General features: G+C 32.2%; 1 long non-coding RNA gene across 1 annotated transcript; it reads right to left on the bottom strand.

Annotated features, from left to right (window-relative positions):
- Positions 1 to 633: 633 nt before the first annotated feature.
- Positions 634 to 6,167, bottom strand: LOC143081778 (uncharacterized). The gene is made up of 3 exons (XR_012980082.1): positions 5,990 to 6,167; positions 1,476 to 1,688; positions 634 to 871 (listed from the first exon to the last, which is right to left on the bottom strand). It is a non-coding gene; the product is annotated as an uncharacterized LOC143081778 (long non-coding RNA).
- Positions 6,168 to 12,384: the final 6,217 nt, after the last annotated feature.

Below are 12,384 nucleotides of genomic sequence, written 5' to 3'. Positions count from 1 at the left end.
TTTTCTTTTGTCAAGGCGTTGTCAGTTTTCATTTTGACTTATGTGTTTTGAATATCCTTCTTATCGTCTGTTGTTAAGAACAATGCCAACTCAGGGACAAGTATGTTACCACGATATAACCGAAGTATTTGTGCCTGCTGAAGTATATAGATATAAGTTTGACAAGTCAAAACTTCTTGAAACAATATTTGTTTGAATTTTAAGACCAAAATAAACATATATAAAAAATGTTAAAGCTAAATGTAAAATTTATTCAGCCAGATTTATCAAACAAGGCATATACCTCGTATCATCAACTTAAAAAAAAGGTGCTTTCGACTTGGAAACAGTTTATGTAGTGTTTTGTTGTTTGTTAGTGTTTTCGATGACTTGTTTTGGGTTTTTTTGTTTCTTTTGTCAAGGCGTATCAATATCAATTTCGACTAATGAGGTTTGAATGTCCTTCGTATCGTCTGTTGTGAAGAACAATGACCAACTCAGGAACAAGTATGTTACCACGATATAACCGAAGTAGCTGTGTCTCCGGAAATATATAGATCTAGGTTTCACAAATAAAAACTTCTTTTAACAATATGTTTTGAATTTTAAAAACCAAAATAAACAAACACTTTTTTGAACTATAAAAAAAAGTCAAAGCTTGAGGTATGATTTATTTGGCCAGATTTATCCTATAGTGCATACACTTTTACTTCCGCCACATGTAAGTAATCTCTTCTTCGTAACATCAACTTCACATAACGTGCCTTTTCGTCATATTGACATACAAGCACAATATGAGCTCCCAGTTGAGCTGGTCCTGCGTAATGGGCACACATATGCATGTTATAAGGGGAAGTACCAACAATAATATCCAGGTCACGCAGACGTAATCCTGAAACAAATTAAGAGCTAATCTTATATTTTATATGCTAACATTAAAGTTTATTTCAATGTTTTTTCTTCGTATAGGTCATTCATTGTTTGCCATGTCAATGCATATCCGTTTGCATTCAATTTCTTATCTTCTAATTTTAACACTCACGGTTGGTTTGAAATGTCCCTCTTATTTTGAATAGAAAAAGTCAATTGTACACTTTTTCGAAGTATGATTATCTACTAGGCTTAACACCTGCGTAGAAGTCAGAGAATATTGTTTATACGAACGTAAACAGCAGACAAAAAAATCATTTCAAATTTCAGAAATTAATCATAAAAACAAATTCAGATGTCAATAAAAAACAAACATATAACAAACAGGCCTAAAATTTGTACGTCATATTCGCATTTCGTCAACAAAACAAATCATCATGGGGTGACGCTCCGAAGAAAAAAGTCAAAAAGGCCAACTAAAGTTGAAATAAATTGAAGAACTATAATTTCGAAAGGTTTTGCAAAAAGAAGACACACACAGAAATAACGAATCATATAACGTCAAATAGTGTTTAAATAGATTTATATTACGTCACCTGACAGAAAAGTAGATAACCTTAACTCACCCGTGTTTATGTCGCCATGCTTTCTGTTGAATATTTCTATCTGCTTTATTTGGTATGGTTTTCCAAGGTCAACAATCCAATAAGGTGATTGGTCCTTGTTAGTGTGCATATATGTATTCAAATCTCCATCAACTGCCTTTGAAGCATATTCTCCCCAATAGGTTGAACTTTGTCTGCATGACTTACCGAACGCAACTTCCCTTACAGGGATTTCTTTGATGTTTTAAAATATAGAAAAGGATAAAATAAATTAAACACCATTATATCAAAAGAGGTTACCAAATGCTTAATGCGACAGAAAGTGGCCTTTCAAAATGTTTCTGTTTGCCTTATATACTTCTTGATAAACGTTGTAACTATGAATTATATATACTTTTGCTGTTCAATGGTTGTTTCTTTTTTTGTGTGTGGGGGGAGGGGGAGAAGGAGATCAACATCAATTTTATCAATCATAGTTATAGAAAGACATTGTCATGTGAAATATAAGCCACAGTTTAGATCAGTTTAGTCACTGATGTCAATATTTCAGAACCTTTGGAATGGTTTTGATTTTAATGTTGATGTTTTAATTGCGCCATATGGTGCCTACATTGTACAGTTATCAAAATCAGTTAATTGCTTTTCCGATGTAGATTTTAATTGTACTTTTTTCAATCACGTTTTATTATACAACAATATTACACTGATGAAGATTTTAAAATGAGGGCTGTTCAAGTGCATGTCTCAAGTAAGGCACCTTCAATTGCCAGTGATGTTTTTGTATATGTAAGTGCTGTTTTGTCACGTAGATAATTTGTATTGATTACAGAGTTTTTTCTGAATTCTCCTGATGGTATTCACGACTTTTATAGAATTGAATAGATTCAGAATATGATAACTTCTCTATTGTGGAAGATAATGTTCTGAAGTTTTTTTTGTGTCAGAGGATCCTTAGGACCGCATATTTGTGAATATATCCAAATCAAGTTCAATTCATCGGTTTTCAACGTGGGACCAAACCCACAATCGTAAGCAATGGAGGAGAGCATATACAACTAACCTATCAGCAAAGGATTTACGTAGTTTTCATACGTGATTCAACACGATAATGCGAGAGTTAAATGGTTTATTATCATATATGAATAAAACATTTTCTTTACTGTCTGGAGGTTAAAAAATACCTTTCATAAAGATCATTCTTTAAGAATAGGAAAGACGATTGATAGTACTATACTATATGTGTTTACTTTGAATTCTAAAGCCCAAACTACCATTTTTTTATATTCCAATGAATCATTATTCACATTAAACATTATTATGCAAAAGAAGAATCGCTTTGCCAAATTTCGTAAGTTGACGCTCAGATATATTGATGATGTCCGGTATTTATCATCATATTTTATCAATCGATTTGTTGAATGAAATTGTATATCCATGTATATTTAGCTTGAAATTACGTATAGTACTAATTCAAAACAGTGTGTTCCCTATCTAAATATTGTTTTTTGTAATTGTAACTGATGGTAAACTTTAAACTAGGATCTAAACAACAACAAAAAAGACTTCAATTTTTAGCTCACCTGGCCCGAAGGGCCAAGTGAGCTTTTCCCATCACTTTGCGTCCGGCGTTTGTCGTCCATCGTCCGTCGGCGTCCGTCGTCGTCCGGCGTCGTCCGATGTCGTTAACTTTTACAAAAATCTTCTCTGAAACTACTGGGCCAAATTTTACCAAACTTGGCCACAATCATCATTGGGGTATCTAGTTTTAAAAATGTGTCCAATGACCCGGTCAACCTACCAAGATGGCCGCCATGGCTAAAAATAGAACATAAGTGTAAAATGCGGTTTTTGGCTTATAACTCAAAAACCAAAGCATTAAGAGCAAATCTGACATGGGTTAAATTTTTCATCAGGTCAAGATCTATCTGCCCTGAAATTTTGACATGAATCGGACAACCCGTTGTTGGGTTGCTGCCCATGAATTGGTAAATTTATGGAAATTTTACTGTTTTGGTTTATTATCTTGAATATTATTATAGATAGAGATAAACTGTTAACAGCAATAATGTTCAGCAAAGTAAGATTTAAAAATAAGTCAACATGACCAAAATGGTCAGTTGACCCCTTTAGGAGTTATTGCCCTTTATAGTCAATTTTTAACAATTTTTTGTAAATCTTAGTAATTTTTTACAAAAATCTTCTCCTCTGAAACTGCTGGACCAAATTAATCCAAACTTGGCCACACACTCATCATTAGGGTATCTAGTTTAAAAAATGTGTCCGGTGACCCGGTCAACCAACCAAGATGGCCGCCATAGCTTAAAATAGAACATAGGGGTAAAATGCAGTTTTTGGCTTATAACTCAAAAACCAAAGCATTTAGAGCAAATCTAATTCGGTGAAATTGTTCATCAGGTCAAAATCTACTTGCCCTTAAATTTTCAGATATATCGGACAACCCGTTGTTGGGTTGCCGCCCCTGAATGGGTAATTTTATGGAAATTTTACTGTTTTGGTTTATTATCTTGAATATTATTATAGATAGAGATAAACTGTAATCAGCAATAATGTTCAGCAAAGTAAGATTTAAAAATAAGTCAACATGACCAAAATGGTCAGTTGACCCCTTTAGGAGTTATTGCCCTTTATAGTCAATTTTTAACCATTTTTTATAAATCTTAGTAATCTTTTACAAAAATCTTCTCCTCTGAAACTGCTGGGCCAAATTAATCCAAACTTGGCCACAATCATCATTGGGGTATATAGTTTAAAAAATGTGTCCGGTGACCCGGTCAACCAACCAAGATGGCCGCCATGGCTTAAAATAGAACATAGGGGTAAAATGCAGTTTTTGGCTTATAACTCAAAAACCAAAGCATTTAGAGCAAATCTAACATGGTTGAAATTGTTCATCAGGTCAAAATCTACTTGCCTTTAAATTTTCAGATATATCGGACAACCCGTTGTTGGGTTGCCGCCCCTGAATTGGTAATTTTATGGAAATTTTACTGTTTTGGTTTATTATCTTGAATATTATTATAGATAGAGATAAACTGTAAACAGCAATAATGTTCAGCAAAGTAAGATTTAAAAATAAGTCAACATGACCAAAATGGTCAGATGACCCCTTTAGAGTTATTGCCCTTTATAGTCAATTTTTAACCATTTTTTTTAAATCTTAGTAATCTTTTACAAAAAATCCTCTGAAACTACTAGGTTAAATAATCCAAACTTGGCCACAATCATTTTTGGGGTATTTAGTTTAAAAAATGTGAACAGTGACCTCCCATCCAACCAAGATGGCCACTACGGCTAAAAATAGAACAATGGGGTAAAATGCAGTTTTTGGCTTATAACTCAAAAACCAAAGCATTTAGAGCAAATCTGACATGGGGTTAAATTGTTTATCAGGTCAAGATCTATCTGCCCTTAAATTTTCAGATGAATCGGACAACCCGTTGTTTAGTTGCTGCCCCTAAATTGGTAAGTTTAAGGAAATTTTGATGTTTTTGGTTATTATCTTGAATACTATTATAGATACATGTAGAGACAATCTGTAAACAGCAATAATGTTCAGAAAAGTAAGATTTACAAATAAGTCAACATGACTGAAATGGTCAATTGACCCCCTAAGGAGTAATTGTCCTTCATAGTCAATTTTTAACAATTTTCATAAAATTTGTAAATTTTTACTAACATTTTCCACTGAAACTACTGGGCCAAGTTCATTAAAGATAGAGATAATTGTAAGCAGCAAGAATGTTCAGTAAAGTAAGATGTACAAACACATCACCATCACCAAAACACAATTTTTTCATGAATCTATCTGCTTCTTTTGTTTAATATTCATATATACCAAGGTGAGCGACACAGGCTCTTTAGAGCCTCTAGTTTTATGAATGTCACCTTGTCAACAAAGGGGGTGGGGAAAGGGCGAACGTAACACAGGTTTAATCCATCTTCTGTTTAGGTCAGCATCAAGTCAGACACAATCGGCACTTAATACGTTTTACGGTCATCATCATCAATTGATTGACAAAACAACTTGTCTGTGTCTCAACTAATGACAGACATATGTTCGTTGTCTGATATCTTAGAATACTCGAAAAGTCGTCTGATTAGTGAAACAAAGACACGCATGCATAGCAAGAGACGCTTACTTCATTGACACACCCAGTCTACCTTCTTTTGGAGTTCGTGCTATTTCCTCATTGTCACGGGGGAAAAAAAGCATTCATAGCAATTGATGAAAATGAAATGTCGATCGTCAAAAACATCCTCCTCTACCATCCGAATATCACATGGTCGTATCCTTTCACAATACTAAATGAAGAAAGAAGACACAGCATTCTCCATTGTCAAGTTAATTCATTATGAACGATCACACTTACAATTGAAGTTGATTTTTTGTGAGCTCTTGAGTCTAAAGATATATATACAGTCTCACTATCTTGCGTTCAGAACTGGTATTTTTACAACTACAGAAATACCACTTAAAAATACCTCTTGCAATATAGATTAAAGATTGTACATACCTTTTGGGTGTCGGCGGAGTAGTTCTTTCAGTAATGCAGTGTTACGATATATCTTCGATTCTAATTTCTTGCAACACTGTAAATCATGTCCAGTTGTAATTGAATTAAGAACAAGAAAAACAAAAACAAACAAGAATTGCATTTTTGACGCTTGTATCTGGCAATTGTTTTAAGTTTATGTGATACTTTTGGACAGAAAAACTGTGCGTATTCTACAAAAAACAAAGCTGTCGTCAGATGTCATGTCATTGCAATGCAAAAGAGATAGTTTGTTGTTTATCATATAACTTACAACTCAAATATAAATAAAAAGACACTATCAAATGTTTCATTGTACTAGTTTTGATTATAAAGACTAACAAATTAATGAAAAATAGATATTTTTGAAAAACTGATAGTTATTAACTTTTGAAATTATAGTTTTCTGCTTACATCTTAATAATGACCGGTGATTTTTTACTTTTTTTAAGTTGATATAAGTATTAAGACCTTGGTCGACAAAGAAAGGTGTAATTTAAAAGATAAATTACTTTTTTATTTGCAATAACATGATTTATTTAGCAAAATCTTAGTTTATATCAGTTTCCAATTCATTAATATCATATAGAATTTACAAGAAAAAAAACAAGAAGTTGTGAAATTAAGTTATTCAGAGTCCACCCATTTGCCAGATCATATGATATTTTGTAACAACCGTTGTAAAAGGTAAACATGCGTCATTCAAGAAGTAGGTATGAAAAAGCATATAATGCAGCCCCTTTGGTGAAAAAGGGAAAAAGAAAAAAGAAACAAAGAGAAGAAACAAAGAACTTAATCAAAATTACCCAGTTAAACAACAACAGATTATATCGTAGTTTGAAAAAATATGCAAAGCCATATATTCAACAGTCAATAATTGTATATCCCTTTGTAAATAGATATAAGAAGATATGGTACATGTATGAGTGCCAATGAAACAACTCTCCATACAAGTCACAATTTATAAAAGTAAACCAGTAAACATATATACAACTTTGGCATGTTAAACTAAAATATTTATATATATACTAGTCAACAAAAGAAACGATACAAGACTTTTTTTCAAATTAAAGATAAAGTTTTCCGTTTATAGGACCAATATTGAAGGTAGTAATACTTAATCATTATGGAAATATAAATCCGTTTAAAAAAAATATGTTTTTGCTTTCGTGACTTTTTTTGGCGATTTTTTTTTTTATTTACAAAATTTACATAAAACGACAATTTGAAAAACAGAAGTTCCAACTAATGATGCCAACCCCTCATTTAAAGGTAAAGACAATGTTTGCCATCAAATTGTTTTTAAAAATCAAACAGTTTCTTCGTTTATTTGTTAAGCAAAGTTGGGCCCCACGAGAAATCGTTAAAATGTATACATTATCAACTGATTTACCATAGACAGTATGTGTAAAGTGATATTCAAAAAGCGGTCACAATTTTAAAACTAATCCGAAAGGTTCAAAATTTACTGTGTGTTGTTTTCATATCTAAAGCATTGATTTGAGACAAAAATGATTTTTTGTTTTGCATTTTTTGAGATTTCAAAAAAAACCTTTTTTCCCCAAAAAATTGAAAAAAAAAAAATATTTTAACCCATTAGTTACAACATGCAATACAACTTGATAAGCATATTGAATAGTTTTAAACAAATTTCAAATTTTATTTAGTACTTAGAAAATTACGTGTCGATTTTTCTTCAACTTTCCGCAAAACTAATTTGCAGCCTATAATCGTTTACACGGAATGTAGATACTTTCCGACAAGTTTTGATTTTCATTAACACATGTGCATACATTGCAAATGAAAGCTCTTTAAAATTGTGTATCTCATTTTGTTTTATATTTAATACTTTTTGATGAATTTTATTTCAAAGTCGTGTATCGTTTCTTTTGTTGACTAGTATATATTCATATACTAGATTATGGAGTGTGTGTCCGAGTGAGAACTGCTCTAGTTCATTACTTTAGGAATATTTATCAAAAAGTAGTATTTCAATATTCAGCCCCATTCTACTATTTAGTCAGCCATCAGTCCTACCCTGATATACCCTATCTTTATCGGGTAATTAATACTGATAGCGTTTGACATTTTTAGCCGAACAAATTTATCCATTTTATAGAACTTAAATTATTGTATGCTGGTTCATATTCTGGACGCCAATCTTTGCTCCTTTATTATATAATTCACTAACAAAACAATTATGAAGCTTAGAAATGGAAAATTACTAAATACTAAACTTGTTCAAAGGGTATCTACACGTCTCAATCTTCAAAATCGGTTATCTAAAAATACTACCATCGCTAACATTTTTAACAATAAAAATCGTGGTTACCCTTCTATCGATAAGTGTCATGCCAAAATGTGACTTACATGTCCCCGTCTTTCCACCAACAATACGGTAAGGTCCACGTTTAATGGTCGCACATTTTCTTTAAATTTTGAAACTGATATAACTTGAAAAACAAACAGTATTATTTATTTACTCACATGAAACAAACCGGGGTGTGGTATTCAGTACGTAGGAGAAACTGGACGATATTTATCTAAACGCACTCAAGAACATCTGTATCGTTTTAAAAGACCCAATAAATTCAAAAGTATCATTTACCAACACCTTAAGAAGCACAACCATCCTTTTAAATATTTAGCAGTTCAACCTTTAGAAGTAGTAAATAAGCAGCCTGGTGAATCGCATTCAAAGTTTGTACAATCACGGAAGATAATTGAATTAAATTGGATTAAAAAATTACAGACAGTTTACCCTCTCGGTCTAAATGATAATATCATGGGAATTGGTAATATATCTAGAACCAATTCCGTTAACATTTTGGATATAGTTTCTAAAACTGTTCGTAAAAAACGTTCTCACGGTCGTAGAACAAATCGCAATCAAAGAAAATTTCGGACCAATCATACCAATATTTTTGATCTAATTTCTATTTCAAAAAACAACGGCAGACATTATCTGTTAGCAAAAATCTGTTCGTTACCGGTTAATAAGTTAAATAAAATTTCATATAGCAGTCCTAAATATGAAATTGTTCAAACTATTATGGCATATTGTTATTCTAAATTATTTCCCAAAATTGATCGCCCTGGAGATCATAAAAAACATTTTATTAAAATTAAGTATGTCAATAAAGGCTTTGATTTTGTAAATATTTCCGGTATATTTAACGACCATTCTGTTAAAGAACAAATTCCTGCATATTTTGACAATACTGAGCTACCTCTTATTTGTTATATTTACAAGAAATCTACCCGGAAATTTGTGTTTAATTATAGTCAATTGTGTAAAGATGTTAATATCAGTGAAAATATACATACTTCATGTAATTGCAGTAATTCCGAATATATTTATGGACCCATTTCCCATGTTATAACAGGAGATCTTAACATCGTTCAAGACCGAGAGTTAAAATCATTCCTCAATAAAGGACCTAAATATCGTCCCCCGTCAATTATTAATTGGAATGAGTGTCGTAATATCATCCACGACTCACTCCATACTTACTGTATGAAATGGATAAAACGGGAAAAAGCTGACAAAAAATCTTTGGATTCTTTTTTTAATTCAGTAATGAAGATAGTTGATATACGTATTCAACATTTTAAAGAACATTTTACTATTAACAATAACCACAATAAACCTATTTCTCGTATCAAACATAAACTAAAAGAACTAGCCAAGGAATTTGTTTTTGTCCCGGCCGATAAAGCTGCTAATAATATTATTATTGTTTGACGTAAATTTTACATAGAGGTTCTGAAAAAGGAAATCACCAATTCACCAACATTCCAACTGACTCCATTTTCAGAAAACGAAATCTGTAACAAACATAAACTTTTGGCCAGCGCTTTACAAGCAGAGCCAAATACAATGAAAGTCCCAATTATGTATTGGCTTCCGAAGCTACACAAAACACCTTACAAATATAGATTTATTTCGTCTTCAAGCCATTGTTCAACTACTAAACTGTCTATTCTTCTTACCAGCACACTTGGTACAATTAAAAACCTGATAATAAATTGTTCAAATAAGGCCTTCGAAAATAGTGGAATAAATTACTTTTGGAGTGTCAAGAACTCGTTGGAAGTACTTGATAAATTGCATGCTTATATTGGTGATTTAGAATCTGTTCAAAGTTTTGATTTTTCTACCCTGTATACCACATTGCCTCATATTCTCATTAAGAAAAAATTCACACACCTAATTAAATGGGCATTCAAAAAATCAGAATGTGAATATATATGTTCAAACTCTTTTAGGTCATTTTTTAGTAGCAATAAATAAAAAAACTATGTTAATTGGACATGCTTTGATACTATATATGCCCTTGAATTTTTACTAGATAACATTTTTGTTCGCTTTGGGGATTCCGTATATCGTCAGATTATCGGAATTCCAATGGGGACTAACTGTGCACCACTTATTGCGGAACTGTTTTTGTATTTTTATGAGTTACAATTTATGACAAAAATAAGCAAAGACCCATCGAAACAACATCTGATAAACACATTTAATAATACTTTTAGATATTTGGATGATATTTTGGCTCTCAATAATGATGACTTCAGTATGTATATTAATGAAATTTATCCTGTTGAACTTACTTTAAATAAAGCTAATACTAACAATGACCACTGCCCTTTTCTCGATCTTGATATCTATATCACTAATGGAAAGCTGAATACTAAAATTTATGATAAAAGGGATGATTTTTCATTTCCTATCGTTAATTATCCGTTTTTAGATGGTGACGTTCCCTTGTTTATATATCTCAACTTGTACGATTCGCTCGTTTGTGGAAGATATTAGCAGGCAAAATCGAGGGAATTGTGCAAATGATGATACAAGCATGAAAATAACCACAAAGCATCATTAGTATATACTTTTAAAGAAACAACTGGTGGCCATTAAAATAAATCATTTTTTCAAGATGGCCACCGCCGTTTTCTAAAATGGCTGTTTTTTCAGTTTGAAAATACTGATTTTTTCTAGAAAACTTTTCGTTTACCTTCTTTTAGTGAAAAGCAGCTGTCAGGTTTGGTAGCTACCTTCTTTACATGTGAATAATTCACTAGACATGAGTATTTGACACATACAGGGTTTGAGCATGCGCGAAAATATAACAAAATTCATTTAAAAATATTTTAACTATTTACAATAAAATAAATGATTTGGGATTTTGAATGATATTATGATTTGGTTTGATAACATTTTTGAAGGTTATGACACACATGATTTAACAATTTTGCGCATGCGCAAACTATTTATAGACATAATGAGTGATTTGTATGCGCTACCAGGGCAAACTGGTATACATCGTAGTTCATCTCATTACTCTAAAAAGCAAGTAAGTGTAAAATCTATGATGCCACTGTTTAAAAACAAGCCAATTCAGTTGCAATGATCAGGTATTTAATGGATAAGACGGAAAATGTGGTAAAAACGAGAAAAACATCAATAGTAACGGCAGATCAGCCACTTTTGGTAATGGATATTCAGTGGGAATTGCCTGATTTGTACAGAGAAGATAAGTTTATCGTCATGTAAGGTGGATTTCACATTGAAATGACTTGTTATAAAATTCTGGGTGATATATTACGTGAAGGTAGATGGACACATGTGTCATGTGTCCTCACTTAAACCATTATTGCAACACCTAGAACGGCATATTCTTGTATGCATGTTCAAATGTATCTAGGACTAGACACGCGCATCAGATAACTCTATGTGTTTTAGCTTGAAAGGTATACATCGGCTTAAGAAAGCTAAACACAGAAACTATAATCATGTCATGACTCTGTGACGTTCAATGATTTGATAGACTGGCGTAAGAAAATATAGTCATCTCTACCACAGTTCAGTTCCTGGCGTTCAATTATAAAATAAGAACTTCTTGTGAATTTGGTAGTATGCTTATTTCATGAGTCAGATTTTGTACAAACAGTCCATATAAAGCATGATACTGTATTAATTTAGGTCTTGATCGTGTAACATATTCTCGATCGCGACCGACATTCTCCGAGATATGGCTTCCCTTCTCTGAAGTCACCCACAGGTGGCAATTGATTTTGAAAATGATAATTTTACTGTACGTAAGACCAGAAAATATTTTTCTTATAAAACAATTGATCAGACAAAAACAGAATAATGCAAATGTAAAGGGCGATGTGTTGTCATAGGTTTAACCGAAGACCTCATTAAGACGTATTGATGGTAGTTAGACCAGAAGTCAGTAGACTATCAGATAAATTTGCAAGATCTAGTGGTTTGAGGCATTTTATAATAGATGAACGACTTAATGAACACACAAGGGTTTCTTTAAAAAGATCAAAGGCAAATAATTTGAAGATCGTTTGAAGCAAATACA

Source organism: Mytilus galloprovincialis, chromosome 7 (assembly GCF_965363235.1).
Source record: "Mytilus galloprovincialis chromosome 7, xbMytGall1.hap1.1, whole genome shotgun sequence".
NCBI classification, from domain to species: domain Eukaryota; kingdom Metazoa; phylum Mollusca; class Bivalvia; order Mytilida; family Mytilidae; genus Mytilus; species Mytilus galloprovincialis.
Note: the sequence above shows the minus strand (reverse complement) of the source record. Positions and strands in the feature narration are given on the sequence as shown.